This window comes from Amia ocellicauda, chromosome 3 (genome assembly GCF_036373705.1).
Source record: "Amia ocellicauda isolate fAmiCal2 chromosome 3, fAmiCal2.hap1, whole genome shotgun sequence".
Lineage (NCBI taxonomy): Eukaryota > Metazoa > Chordata > Actinopteri > Amiiformes > Amiidae > Amia > Amia ocellicauda.
In genome coordinates, this window is record NC_089852.1 from 32110901 (window position 1) to 32126809 (window position 15909).

Consider the following 15909-nt stretch of genomic DNA (forward strand, 5'->3'; position numbering starts at 1 on the left):
CCCATACACTGCGCTCTGCTCCCTTCGTCCTGGCTCCAGTCCACAAAAATGCATGTCTTCTTTGTAGATAAGTTAATGCTTATTTTGCCTAAAGTGTGATTTCATTTGACTTTGAAGTAATCTATTTTACAAATTGAAGTTTACTTTATTAAAACTGACATTTATTGTAACATCTGACACAGTGTACCATTCCCTCCTCAGCACAGTGGAAGGCACTGTGGAATGTGTGTTTGTGCTACGGGTTCTAGGACAAACCCAGAGCGGCTTAATGGATGTCAGATCAGGAATCTGAGATGGGAAAGTGACCAGTAAAGTAAAGTCTCACAGACATAAGAGAGTGTTTCAATACGTTATTGTGCTGGTTGAGATGTGAGTATAATCATGCAGTACAGCAGTGACCAAAAACACCACGTATAGAGGTGGACATACAGTGTTCAAATCCTTGTTGCAGCCTCTTTATGAAGTACTAATACTCCATTATTATTGAATACAGTAGCAATTAACTTTATTGAGAAACACTGTTGGTGAGAAAAGTATTCACCAATAGGACATAAATGTATATATTTATGTAACATACACCTTGTTATAAAAACAAAATTAGTAAGAAAAAGTCATGGAAATGGCAATAAAATGATTCAAGATATAAAAAGAATATATGTTTTAGAAATTAAAAAAATTCTGATTTTGGTGTCTCTCAATTCAGAATATGCACATCTCTACTGAACACCCTCATAATCTCCCAGAGCACCCCCAGATCAGCAGGGACACACGCACCCAGGGACACAAATGGAAATTGGGCTTCAAGGCAAACTCCCCAGAAATTTGGTAGAAGCTGAAAGTTTGGGAACATTTAAGAATAGACTGGATAGGATCCTTGGATCACCAAACGAGCACGATGGGTTGAATGGCCTACTCTTGTTTGTAAACTTTCGTATGTTCTTATGTTCTTATAACTCTCCAAATCTGATTCAGTTTCAAGCCATATATAAGGGGATTTAAAAGAGGAGGGATGAGTAGAAATTCCACTGCCACTGTTCCTTGAACCATATCTACTGTACATGACATCAAAAACTATGCTGATTGTGAAGCCGATTAATGAAATCAAATGGGGCAAACAGGTTTGCATGAATTTACTCTTCACTAGACTTTAAACAATCCCTAATAATGTGGAAGTAAGGAAAAACAATAAAAAGGGCTTGATAAACATGTATAAGTATCAAAACGTAACCATAGACATTGTTAATAGTTTTATCTACACATGACAGCTTTACAATTCACCAGTTAGCACAGTATAGTTTGTCAATATGAGATCCACAAAGAGGCAGACTGATAGTTAAGAATAAAGCAATTGTTAATTCACAGAAAGGAAGAATCCAAGAAATCAACAGAAACTTGGTGATAGTTAGAGATGTCATGATACATGGTACTGTAAGGGTTTGCATATTGCCACATACCTGTCATAAGCCATCAGTGTTAAAATGGTAAATTCACATTGAACTGAAGTGTAGATCACATATGCTTGAGTCAAACATCCAGCGTATGAGATCACATGAGAGTCAGAGAGGAAGTCAGACAGGAGTTTAGGGTACAGACCTGCAGTTCCATACAGTCCATTGACACACAGGTTACAGAGGAAGATGTACATAGGCTCATGGAGGGTTTTCTCAATTATGACTGTAATGATCAGTGTCAAATTGAAAAAACATATCAAAAGGTAAGCCAGAAGAGTAAAAGCAAAAAAAAATGTATTTATGAGATGTCGTTTCATTTAATCCATGGAGTGTGAAGACTATAACACTGGACGAGTTCTACATTGCAGTAAGGGATGTATCAGGAATATACAAATAACCCTGTACCTAAAGAAGCAAAGAGTACCAATAAGTCCCTTCAAACGTAAGTAGAAGATCAATTAAGTGGGAAAATAATAACAAAAATACAGTTACAATATAACAAGCACAGCAATGAAGTATAATGTTTGAGTTAAATCTGCTCTTATTTGTTTTTATTTTCTTCATTACTGACACGAATGATGAAAATACTCACAAACATTAATCTATGAAAGGGCTGATGCAGAGAGAGCATGAATCTCTGTTCCTTAGTCTGCACTTCAGTGTAAAGCTTTATATGTAGAGCTCCTTCACGATGGAGGCTACTGAGATTTGAAGCCTGAAAACAGACCTTTGAGACTGTGGCTCTGTAATACTGGAGTTAATTAACCAGAGTTAGAAGATATTACAAATACGATAATTAAAACAAGCTGGGTTCTTATTTCCCACAAAGTGTGTGTATGAAATGTAGGTACAGAAGAGTTAGGTTTGTGTAAGAGATGATATGCCTTTTGAGTATTTCAAATGATCCAAAAATGCACAGTAAATGCTTAGGATAAGAAAGTAACATGCAGTAATTTAATATACAATGGTTAGTGCTGGAACACCTCAATACTGAGATTTTGTTTTTCATAAGGATAGGTTGCAAATGCAATTCATGTCGTTACCGTGGGACCACCGTGAATATATTTGTCTAACAAAGTCGCCTTTAGGCTATTGTATGCTGTCACTTAAGCAGGTCTTGCTTTCCTTCATACTGTGATGCACATTGACACTGTCTCTTTTTGCCAGGACCCAGGGGTCCAGGGGCCTAGGAGGTGGTGGGCATACACGAGGGTGAGTCACCTTTGTTCGAGGCTGGGCCGGAGGGTTGGTATGCCTGCACCAGCCGCCACAAGTGCTCTCTGGCTCATAGAGACTGATCAAACATGGCCTCAATGGTCAGCCTAAGTGTGAAGCCAGATGATTGGTGCATCAATGAGGCATGGCACCCTCCTGTGCTATGACAGGCAAAGCTGGTGTTGTGCTGTCACCAAAACCATCAATGAATGGCCACTGCCCTGCACTCCATGGTAGATCACTCCCACCAGTGGGTCCGCGACCGTAGCAATCTCAAGGGTGAGTCGACTTGGAGTCTTCCGGCTTCCATCAGGCTGGTAATGTACAGAGCCAGCAGGCTCTTCATATTGTGTAGTCTTGCTGACTGCGCACCTGTCCCCTCACACAGTAACGATTTAGTCACTCTGCAAGGCTGTCTAGTGAGTGGTGTTCCGTGGTATGGGGATACACTGGAAAAATGATCAACTAGGGAAGCCACAAGATTTTCCCCATTCCTTCTCCTTTTCAGCAGATATCCAAGACTACCCATCCACCTAGAACAGGGAAATTGTGTCTTGGTTCATAACCTGAGTGAGAGAGGGAGGCCTGGGAAGATTCGTTCATACGTTCATAAACTGTATGTGGTAGTAGGACGGAAAGGTGAAGACAGTCCGGTCTTTGAAGTCAAACCTGAAAGTGGGAATGAGAAAGTCAAAGTACTCCATCAAGTACTCCATACTTGGCAATTGAAGAGAACCTCCCACCAAAAAACAGCAAAGCAAAGGAAAAGAGTAACATCAGGAGACAAAGTTCTGGTCTTTCACACTCTCAGGAACGGTCAGACAGTAAATCTGATTCAGAGGGCTCCCGAGACAGCTACTATGCCTGGCCTACAACAGAGCAATGAGTCCCTACAGTACTGAATCCAGCAGTAGAGGAGTTTCATCCCCAGACAGCAGGAGGTCAGTTACCACAGGCCGCTGTGGAGGATGAGTTTTATCTCCCCACAGGAAAGGAAGTAAACCTGCACTCTGAATCTGACAGTGAACCTGGCACACCTACCTCACCACCACATTCACCTACACACCGGTATCCCAGGCGGGAAAGGCGTTGACCATGGATGCTGATGTATAATGCCTTGGGGCAGCCTACTGTCAAGGATAGAGGGATTGCCAAGAGGGAAATAGAAATTAGACCCCAGTGGCAAGGTCCTCAAAACCATTGGAGACCGTGAGCTTCCAGAGAATAATACACAATACTGACACCCAAACATACACTGATATTATGTATACATGAAGACTATCCAGAAAAAGCTGAACTCTGTGCTGAGGACATGTACCCATGCATTACACAGGATTAGAATGAAAAGAAGAGAAGAAAAAGGAAGACATATTAGCCCTTAGAATGTTGTGAAGTGTTTTTTGGCCAAAATGTAAAAGGTGTAGTTGCATTTGATTCCTATGGTTAAAGGTTGGTCATTGCTCTCTTGCAAAACATACACCAGTTGACCAGTAGCCTACTTGATTATGTAAAATGTCACGGAAGTACCACAGTGCACAGTGGACCATTTGATTGACACCATAGTATTAATTAAAGGGAATAACTAATATGGCAAGGGAATGCACCTTCTGTTAATAGTGTAGGACTAACAGTAAACTGCTCAATTACTGTTACCTGTTTAAGATGCAACCTGGTGATGGTGAGAATACTTACCTGTGTAAAAATGTCGGGACGCCATCTCTTTAAGTAGTGGAGAATGTGAGTATAAAGGCACGCATGCAGGACATTATACGTTGTCAGGGCAAAATATAAGTAAATAGCTTGAGAAAGGTTTGGCTTTTGCCGTTGGTATAACAGTGTCTTCATACTGTATTACAGAGCAATAAAAAAAGGATGAAACACAAGGGGATTATGACAACGAGCAGTAGCCCCTGGGGCGGCCCCGGTGGTTCTGGTATGGAAGAAGGACAGGACCCTCAATTTCTGTGTAGACTAGTGGAATGCCATCACCTACAAGGACACTTACCATCTGCTGCGCATAGAGGAGTTACTGAGCAGCTTAACCGGGGCCGCATGGTACTCTATGCTGGACATGGCTAGTAGATATTGGCAGGTTGCAGTAGACCCGAAAGACAAGAAGAAGATGGCATTCACTACCCCCATGGGTCTTTACGAGTTTAAATGCATGCCCTTTGAGCTATGTAATGCACCAGCCACCTTCCAGATTTTTACGCAAGTGCTTGTTTCTTCAGAAGGATGTGGGATATCTGGGCCACTGGCTAAGCCAGTGCAGAGTGTGACCAGACCAAGAGAATATAGTAGCCTTGGTGGACTGGCCAGCACCCTCTACTGTCAGGGCGTTTCTAAGGTTTGTAGGCTACTATAGGCGGTTTATGCCAACTTGGTGGCCCCCTTACATAGCCTGTAGGGACTTCACCCTAAAAAAAGACTGCATCGATCGTCTGGACAGTTGCCTGCCAAGCCTCCTTTGAGTGTCTGAAAGAGAAACTTGTGAGTGCTCTGACTCTTGCATTTGCAGATTTCTCCAAGCCTTTTTGACTATACATGGATACCAGTTAAGCACGGTTAGGGGCTGTGTTGTCCCTAGTACAAGGGGACTGGGAGCGAGTCATTGCGTACCCCCAAGAGCGCAATTATCAAAATTACAGTTCATTCAAGCTTTATTTGCTGGCCGTAAAAGGGGCGGTGATCGAGAAATTTTAAGATTACCTGTGGGGCATGACTTTCAAGGTATATAATGATAATAACCCCTTAGTACAACACTGCTCGGTTGGGGGCAGTGGACCAACGGTGGGTAGCTTAGATTGCCAACTTTACTTTTGATATTCAACTAATCAAAATGCTGACCTTTTGTCCAGGTTGCCTGGAGAAGTCAATCAGGGGGAGGATTTACGGGTGCAGGCTATGGCTGAGGACACAGACAATCAGGTGGGAAGTCCTAGGCACAGAGAAGACTCCCCGTGCTGAATACCAGGGATGACTGGTAGAGGCCAAATGCCTGAGTGGCAATGGCTACAGATCCAGGAGGGCTGTATGGTCCAGCACCAGCTGATGTCCCCGACTGGGAAAGAAACAGTCCAGATTGTTGTGGCCCAGGGCCAGGAGCATGACATGTGGAAACAGTACCATGCAGCCACGGGTCATGCTAGTGGGGGGTGGACCCTGTCAGTACTGACCAGATACTTTTGGCATGGCATAGGGCTGGGTGGCAGCATGCTCCTGGACGAGGGTGCAGCCAGAGGAGACCCATGAGCTCTATAGTCACCTCCTACCCCCTAGAGCAGGGGTGGCTAACCCTGGTCCTGGAGAGCTGCAGGGTCTACAGGCTTTTGTTCTATCCAGATTGTTAACTGCTTAATTGACCCAATTATGGGTCTTAATTAGGCAAAATGTCTCTGTGTTCAAGGTATCCATTAATTGATAATTTAGAGAGACCTGGAAATCCTGCAGGATTGTGGCTCTCCAGGACCAGGGTTAGCCACCCCTGCCCTAGAGGTAGTTAACTTTGACCATCTGGCATTAGGCTAACCTGATGACCTTATATTTTCCTTATATCTTGGTAATGATTGTTTTGTTTTCGGGATATTCCAGTATGCGAACGGCTATATAGTGATAGGGGTGTTGCATTTGAATCTCAACTGATGGGGGATCTAGCAAATGTTTATGGCATTGGGGAAAACCGAACGAGTTGGGCAACGGGCGTGTGAGCTTTCCAACCAGACCCTGCTCTCTCTGCTTGGGTCAGTGGGTGAGGTGGAACACAGAATCACAGAATTGGTCCATGCCTACAATAACATCACCCATGAGTAACCGGCTACACGCCCTTCTATCTGATATTTGGTTGGAGTGCTCGGCAACCAGTGGATATGACTACGGGAGCCTTGCCGTTGGCTATGCCATGGACGGTGGAAGGGTGGGTGGCTAAGCATCATAGGGGGTTGGCCAAGGCCTATTGTTACGCCTCAGAAAAGCCACACCGGCAACAGGGGCAAGATGGTGCGCGCCACACCCAATGGCCAACAAGCCCCACATTATTACCAGGAGAGAGAGTATGGGTCCATCATTTTCGATGCATGGTACAAGGAAGATTTGCTCCGTGCTTGTTGCCGGATTTGTCCAGAAGGGCTGTATGACGGAGAACTATAAATCGCCGACACCTGCGAGTGTGCTGCCTAGGAGAACCATTGCCTGAGGTGCCTGCCCCTCAGGGTGGGGGTAGCAGAGAAGGGCGGGTCGATGGGGAGGGTGTAGACTTGGCATGGTGGTCTGTTCCCTGGCAGGTGGCGGTTCCTGCCCTTCCTGCGCCTGTAGCATTGGCGGAACCTCCTCTTTGACCAGAGGTAGGCGCCAAAGAGGCTGAAGGGCCTGCAGTGCCAGAAGTGACTTTGGCACCTGAGATAAGTGCTGGGGGTATTGCAGAGCCTGTAGAACCGGAGGTAGTGTTTGCACCTGAGGTGGGTGTTCCGGAGGTTGGGCCACTACGGAGGTCCCAATGGGCCAACCTGGGAGTAAGGCCTCAGTGGTACTGATTACTTTCATCTGCTCCCACTTCTATGTAGACATATGAGCCGGGGTTTATGGAGAGAAGAGGAGAGATTCACATGACCAAGATCAGGATCTCTTGGAAGTGGAGTGAGCGAGTGAACATAGTGCTTTTAAGGCTGGGGGAAGAGGAAGACGGAGAGACACACTATTTCATCCTTGGTGCAGCAAGGAGCTGTTTGCCAGCAGACAAATAAGCCTAGCCACCACTTTGGACCTGTGAGTGGTGGAACAGGACAAGAACGTTTCCATGTCCTAACTGAGACTCACAGACCTTCAAGATAAATGTAGTGGCATTTATACTTATTAACCCTTTGAGCAGTATGAACGTACCAGTACGTTCTCAGTAAGCTCAGGGAGTATTGAACTTCCTTGTCTGTGTTGGTGAAACACTAAATAAACATAATCTGTGTAATCGTATATATTTCCAAAATACATTGTTTAAATTTAATCTGTTCCAATGTCTGCTGACATGACAGTAGCAATTTAGTTTTTTTTATGATGGCTTTGAACCTTATTATATTGTCGTGTTCGTGCAGTTTAAGGGTATCTTGGAGGCGAGGTTTAATTACATCCACACGACAAAGTATCCAATTTGACTCTTTATTAAGTACTGTCACTGACCTGTTGCAGTAGAATAAGGGCAATTTAGAGTGACCAATCAACCTAACCTGCATGTCTTTGGACGGTGGGAGGAAACCCACGCAGACACATACAAAATCCACACAGAGAGGTCCCCCAAGCCAGGACTCAAACCTGGGACCCCAGAGCTGTGAGGCAGCAGCACTAACCACTGCACCACTGTGTATATTGTGTGTAATAACAATAAATGTGTTTACCACTTGCACACAAACAGACTCCTGTGTGCTCCAAATCATATAATTTGGCTACTCCCTGCAATTTCAAACCTGCCCCAACCTCCTTCCAGGGTGTGGTGTGGATGCAAGTGAAGGACCCATTGAAGGGCACAGCACTTTGAGCACAAATCGCTGTGCTTCTGAACAAAGGAGTTATCCGTGAAGTGTCCCTTCCAAAACAGAACAAGGGATTGTATTCCCCCTACTTCCTGGTATCCAAGAAAGACAGTGGTTTCCCCCCTATATATAAAAACATGAAAGAGGAAGGAATGTTTTAATGATGTGTGGACTGGTCTATAGGCAACAATGATAGAATGTTTTGTATGAGGTACCATGGAAACTGGCTTAGGCCCTCACCCTTTGGGCAGTGTTCTCTTTTTCAGATAACCAAGGTTGCATTTGCAAACCATCATTCTGAATGCAACCCTGGTTATCCAAGAAAGAGAAACTGCCCAGAGCTGTGTTGTTGCGTGGAAGTGTAGCTCTGGCAAAAGAAGAAGTATTGGTCACTATTTAAAGCAGACGGAAGAGGTGGTCTGCTAGAATGACACACTCCCCTGGTCCAGTAGGTAGCTTTGAGACATATGATGTTCATACCATGGGTAACTTCAAAGCCCCTCCCCCTCTGGGTAGTTTCTCTTTCTCTGATGACCGGGGTTGCATTCACAAACTATCAATTATTTGAAATACTCAAATTACATATGGTCTTTTTTCAAAAACCTGACATGACTGTACCTACATTTCATACACACAATGGAACCTGAATTTTATTAATAATATATATATATATGTAATATTTTTAGGGCTGTCCCAAAGGGTCAATTTTTACATTTGAAGGTCCAGAACACATTCCTGAACAAAGGTTTGAAGCTTCATTGGTGCTAATTGGCATTTGCATTCACATATGCTACCAGTGTACAGATTTGGACGAAAATCCTACTTTTTAGTTTTTACAGGTAATCCATATAAACAAAGATAAAACATCCCCTTGACATTTAAAATCTGTTATCTTGAACAGTAATGGAACCACATCACTGAGATACAGTATGGCTGCAGACGGTCGTGATGCATCACCTTCTTATCGCGGTGACCCTGAACTTACAGCACTGGCCCATTGCATGCAGAAATCACAAACGGACCTTTCCAAGGGGCCTGGAGCTTGGGACTAAAACCCTTCTTCTTGGTACTGTCCCATAGGTAGACCAAGTCCCCCACACTGTAAGCCTTCTCCTTGGCTCACAGGTCATACGTCTTCTTCTGTCGCACTTGAGCCATGCGGAGATACTGCCAGGCCTTCCTCCAGATTCTGTAGAAATTCTGGAATATCAAGTTCACCACTGTAGCATTAAGGGGGGGTGTATTTTGATAGAGCATCCTAGCCCTGAGCTGGAGCTCTGATCTAAAGAAGATTTCTCCCCCAAAGTTACCAGAATTCCTGAGCTCATCGGCCCATGAACTGTTCTACATCAAAGTGGCAGTCTTGGGAGGATGGCACCTAGAATGGGCCAAATGGCTTGGAATCCCTGCTGTGAAAATGTGTGGGGAATATGGTGTGGAGGTCATAAAACTCTTTGAAGTGGACAAGAGCCAAAATCCCGAAACAGAGCAACGAACCCAGGCAAACCGGCATTTCCAAAAGATGTCATGGATTGACATCAGTCATAAATCAAGCCTCCTCCAATTGGACACTGGGGGCTGAAACCGAAATCCAATCTCACAAACTCAAGAACCAATCGTCTATTGATCTGACAGGTATAAAAAGTAGTGCACAGCACTCTCTCTCTCTCACCTGAACCAGTAACTCGCTGCCACAGCTCAACCTGTAGCTCTGTCACCAGAAACGGAACCGGAAACCAACTAAGTCTTTGCCGGCAACAGAAGAGTTAAACTGGGAGAAGGAGATTGAGCCGTACGAAGAATTATTTTAAAGGACTTTATTAACTAAAGAACTTTAGAAACTGCGCATGCCCGTCTGTACCCATCTGATCAGTGGAGTTTTACAGTTGGACAACTAAGTCGATTGCAATACGAAAGTGTTCAGTCATTTAAATAGCTATTGAGTCTTAAGAAACTTGACCCTTGGAAACGAACAGGGCCCTGCTTTAACTACGGTGGAAAACCCTGCTTGCAAAGAAGATCCTGTGCACACCCTTGGAGCTTTCAAACCAGTGGAAAATCTGTTTGGAAAAAACTCAACTTTCGCGAAACCGGACTGCCTTTGTTCCAAACCACACGGACCTCGTGCTGTGTGTTTTTATCTGATCCCGAGGACAGAGTGGCCTCTCTGCGACGTAGTTCAGATAAGTTGAACAGTTTGGAGTTTATCATTCATGACATTTTGAGAAATCAATTAGAAATGTTATTCTGTGAGTCATAAACTTTAGAATGTGTAATATCATTTAGAATTTTCTTAAATATAAATATAAATAAAATCTGTCAACACCGAGAAATATCTTCTCATTCCTGTTTAACTGTTTAGTCTGAAATTGACACAGGTTAAAAGACACTAGATTATAGGTGGCCCTGCCTATCCTTAATCATTGAACAGTAATCAATTATGGAGAATTGTGGTAAAAAGAAATTATAGAATCTTTCTCTGCACCCAAATGTAAAACTTATTTGACTTAAATACTAACCTGCATTAGTTATTTAATGTCCGACTAACAATACTAATGAGAGACTCACCTTCGTCTTACTAACCAGTATTGTAGTCAATGTGTTTGTAATTTTGTGTAACGTTTTGTGTGTTATCATATGCGATTCCATGGTCTTTGATTTGGTCACGGAAGTGATTTGTCTTTGATTTGTGAATTTTAATTAGTTTTTCCTGTTTTGTATAACTAGTGTGGTGCTACATTTTATCTTTGTTTTTAATACATTTGAGAATTTATATCTTTGGAATTGTTGTCTGCGTCTTCTACAAGATTCTAGGATTCTTGATAAGGTGATACTTAAATTCACTTCTTTAACTGAAATTTATAAGTGTAACTTACGCTACACCACTGTTCTGTTCTGCAGCACACAGTCATATATCCTGGGGCTGATGAACCTCTCAGCCCAACATCAATCTATTTGGTATAAAGCCAGTTATTGAATGTGGCACACTGCGATATGCAGCTGTGAGCAAAGGCAAGTGTTCTTTTGGTTCTGGTCAACGTAACAGCGAATCATCTGTAAAAGTGTATGGTAAAACCGCTCGGCCTGCCTGTTAGAAGTCGACACACCTCCTTAAACAAAAGACTTTCAAAGTTATGCCCTTGATCAGCATGCAGCTCTAGAGGGGACCCAAAGCGTGCAATGAAATCATAGACAAGTTTCTTAGCTGTTTCAGCTCCTTGATCTGGTACAGGAAAAGCTTCAACCCACCTGGTGAACTGATCAATTATGACCAAGATATATCTGTTCCCAGAGACAGATCTAGGGAATGGGCCTAGAATGTCCATATGTAGGCGGTCCATGGGTGCTCCTGCGTGGTAGTGCTGCAGTCTGGCTTTGTTTGTAGGACCAGCCATTTTACGGGCCCTACATTGTGGACACTTTTGAACAAAAAGGCAAAAATCTCCTCCCATCCCGTACCAGTGATAGCGCTGCTGGAGGCATTGAAGAGTTTTCCTTCCTCTAGATGACCAGACTGAGGTGGGTCATGGCAAGCCCGCAAAACTTCGTTTTGTAGTGATAAAGGAACGGGGTAGCCGCAAAGATGAACTAGATCCACCAGCACCCTCCCACCAGTAGTGAAGGACTCCTTGGTGATGCTCAATCTGGGTCCAGCACAGCCAGTACTTCCTTACTGCTGGACGCTCCAGGGCTGCGTTCTCTTTTGTAGGTTAACTCTCCCAATCTGGTGCAGTGGTGAAACTATAGGCTCCTCCTTTGGATAGAGTTCCCCTTGTGTTTGGTTGTTCGATTAAGATGCCTAAACAGACTCCTTTTGGAAGTGCAGATTTTGCAGAGAAGAGGTTACAAACTCTGACTGGGACCCTTGCTCCATGGTAATGACAACACTGCCTGAGGAGAGTCACTCACTGGTTCCAGGACAGTGGGAACTCCAGGTCTAGGATGGTCAACTGTTCCCCAGACAAGGCACTCACATTCCAGAGGCAGAGTGGTGTCCTTTTCTAACACAACCCTTGCCACTGAGTAGTCTGGCCCAGCACCACCAACTATCTGTGTGGGCACTGGCTCCTCTTCAATGTAGACTCTACCACTAGCATGAATAGTAACATTTGCTGTACTTAAGAAATCGAGTCCCAATAGAAGAGGATCATGAATTGGGGCTATATATACATCCCAGTCAAATGTTCTGGTTCCAATCTAGAAAGTCACACTCAAGCCTCCCACAGCAGCCATTTCCTTCCCAGACTCAGCATTGTGGAGGCAGGTCTTTATGAGGCTGGTTTGATCTGCTAAGGAAAGCAACTTGTATGTTTCTTCTGAAATTATAGTAGCTTCTGCTCCAGTATCGACTACAGCGTTAACTGGTAAGCCATTCACAGTGACTTCAATTTTCAAACTGGGGCCCCTACTAGTGGTTCTTCCAACTTGTAGGATGGGTGCCCAGTCCTTATCACTGGTGTGGCCAGCTGCATTGAATGCAGAGTCTGGATCTCCGGGACTGGTTCCTGGCACTTTTCCGTGTTTCAGAGAAGGGGCAAGGCTAGGAAACCGTGCATATTCCTGACGAAAGTGTCCCTCTTCTCCACAGCGAAAACATGGGCCTTTAACAGATCTGCTCGGGCTTGGTGACCGCCCCCTAGCCCTGCTCTCAGTGTATGATGGCTGCCGTGCTGGTCTCCTTCCCCTCTGCATGCCGTCAGTGGCCTCTCCGTGCTGCTTTGGACCTTGCCCTGTGGCCCTTGTGTTCGTCGGGCCAACGGTTGTTGGGTTGAGGAGATTCAGCTTTAGTTGCAGCTTGTCAACTTTATCCATCAAAATGAAGAACTGTTCCTGAGTAACTTAAGGGGCTTCATGTACCCTGCGGGAGGCTGATGGCACCTCGTCAGTCACATCACAATCGATATCTGTCCATGATATACGTCGGGTCCTGTTTTTTAAATCAGCTTCACGGCCAAAAGTAGCCCTATATTTGTGTTCGTGGGTTTCTGCCAGCCTTTGTGCTTCAGCCAGCATCCCTGGTTCTCAGTTCGTGACTTCATAAGCCACTTTCTGATTTTTTTGTCCCTTGAGGAATGCGTCTCATGCTAGCTGGGCCTGTAGCTCCACTCCAGGGTAGGCTAGTGTGACTAGGCAACACACCTCTTCAGTGAACTCTGCAGATGACTCCTTCACCTGTCTCAGTTCTCCTAGCTTCCTGTGAGCTGCAGTAGGGGGGTCCCTTTGTCCAAAGCGCTGTGACAGCTGTTCATTTAAGAGAGGGTAGTCCTCTCTAATGTGTTCAGGAAGGGAGCAAACATAATGAATAGCAGGCCCTCGGAGGCATTCATGCAGTCTGTCCACTCTCTCTGCCCCATTCCAACCATACTTGCATGCTTGGCGTTCAAAAGGAAGAATAAAGGACTCACAGTCTTCTTTCCCATCATAAGTTGCAAGTTTGGCTGTTGGGGCCGCAGAGGCACGTGAGTTGTCCCAGTCATAATAGTTGCTAGGCTGTGGGGGGCACTGTTGTCATGGTTTGTTGGTCCTGCAGAAGTAAAGGGGTTGGGTCTCAATTCAGGTCCTCGGCGCCGCACATCTGCATCAGTAGTGGGGGGCTGTCACCGCTGGAGCATGTTCTTTGGGGGCCTGAGCTGTTTGACCACTGTCGAATAACCTCCAATTCAGCAGCAAACTGGTTGTCAGCAGAAATATTTGATGGCCTGGTTGCACTGCCATAAAACGATAAGGAGGGCACCGGTGAGGCAGGAGTGGCCCCCAAAACATGTACTGGGTGGACAGGGCTGAAGTTAGCTCTTTGTGTTTAATTTATTTTCATCCTTTCCTCTCTTTTTGTTATGTGTCCTTGTTTTTATGTATTTATTTATTTGTCTCCCCTTTTTTATCACAGTATATTTAAGTCTCTAGTACACAGGCAAATGCTGCAATGCAATCAGGGACACAAACAGTTAACAGCTGCTCCCCTTCGTGACGTCGGAGTTGGCTCTGTGCCAATTTCTTGCTGCTTTCGGTGTGGTCTGTCTCCTTTAGATGATGTTACTTCACGTGGAAAGAATGAGCGTCCGTCTCCTTTAAATGACGTAGCTCCACATGCAAAGATAATATCCGTGTATGTTACTCTCTTTACAAACTTGATAAATGATATATATTTTTTTTAAATGCTACAGTCTGAAACGTTACAGCAGCTTCATGCAATATTTATTTCGACTTCCTAATGCACATTGAACATCCCCACGATGACGCCACTTATCGTGTTCGTGCAGTTTAAGGGTATCTTGGAGGCGAGGTTTAATTATATCCACACGACAAAGTATCCAATTTAACTCTTTATTAAGTAGTGTCAATATAGCCACAGACCTGTTGCAGTAGAATAAGGGTAACGCTCTTGCCCCAGTCCAGCATGTAATCAGAGACGTCTAGACTTTTTTCTGGTCTAACAGATATGCTGCCTCTTCCTGAAAGCAATCAACTGAACTCTATTAACTTGGGAACACTAAGGCCACGTTCACGACACTTTTGTGCCGCTAGATTGCAGATGGGAGTCTGCGTGTGACGTCACGGTCTGTGCAGATGGAGCATGGACAGCTTTGACACTGGAGCTGCAGACTCGAGCAGAACAAACATGGAGTTGGTGTTGAGCGAAATCAGTCCTAATCACAGAAGTTAATGCAATCAAAGTTCCCTTCGTGCTGCACCAGTTTCGTACTTTACAGTGTAATCAGAAAATGGGCCATTTACTCAGTTCATATCAGATTAAGTAGCTTTACGATCCATTAATAATCTTTAATTAGTAGAAATCTTTATTCCTAATCATTGTTGGGACACTTAAGGGTTAAATTCTCACATACTGATCAAATTAATTACTACAGACCGTGTTTGTGTGTGTAAAATATTATATATACACTGGTTTCGAATCTACATTAAACCTGTGCATTCAGAGAAATGCACCTGTACAATGTTTTGTATGTATTATTATGGATTTCCTTGCCAGGTGTGCAATTTACAAATTCACATAATACGTGGAAATTATGTTATAATGTATACGTACACCACTGAACATGCATATGTAACAAGTGTATTTTGTTTCTGGTAAAGTGGTTGTGTTTTGTTGTTCTTTTAATTGCAATCGGAGGTCATTAATTCGAACTGTGACTTTAAGACGGAGCACATGTAGAAATTACCCAGTAATCCCTCAGTTGTGTTATGTTAATACTGAGGGGAGAGAACATGTGAGACCATCTGCATGTGCCAGTTTTCATTTTATTTTCTGTTAAAACAGGCACAAATAAAGCCAGACTTCATCAATGAATCGATGTCCGTGTGGTGTGTGAAGCAGCGTAATGAAGGGTCCCGTAGCAGCTGCAGTGTCGCCTCTGCTATACATAGGCCTATTATTTTATTGTTGGACTGTCAATCTTTAAAATATTATATTTCTGTTGCACTTACCTAGCATGAAATTAATAAGATCCTTCATGACTCAAGGGTGATTCACACCCCCTGACTAGGTGGTGCTGCCCATGCAGGGAGCTGTGTGTCTGATTGAAACATACGTCTTTCTCACACAGCACTCATTTGTTGTTTTGTAGGCGTGGCTGCACCAGCGCAATACCTCTTGAGAAGCTGCGCAGCTGTGCAGACTTTGTAGCCTGTGGATGCGTCGTCTTGTGACATCTTTTCCGGCTGTGTTCATGCAGACAGGTAACTTGGACAGTTTCGTCGCAGAGTATGCG

The 15909-nt window shown here is 44.2% G+C and overlaps 1 pseudogene; it reads right to left on the reverse strand.

Moving 5' to 3' along the window:
• Positions 1-939: 939 nt before the first annotated feature.
• LOC136745058 (olfactory receptor 4K14-like) lies at positions 940-4739 on the reverse strand (annotated as a pseudogene).
• Positions 4740-15909: the final 11170 nt, after the last annotated feature.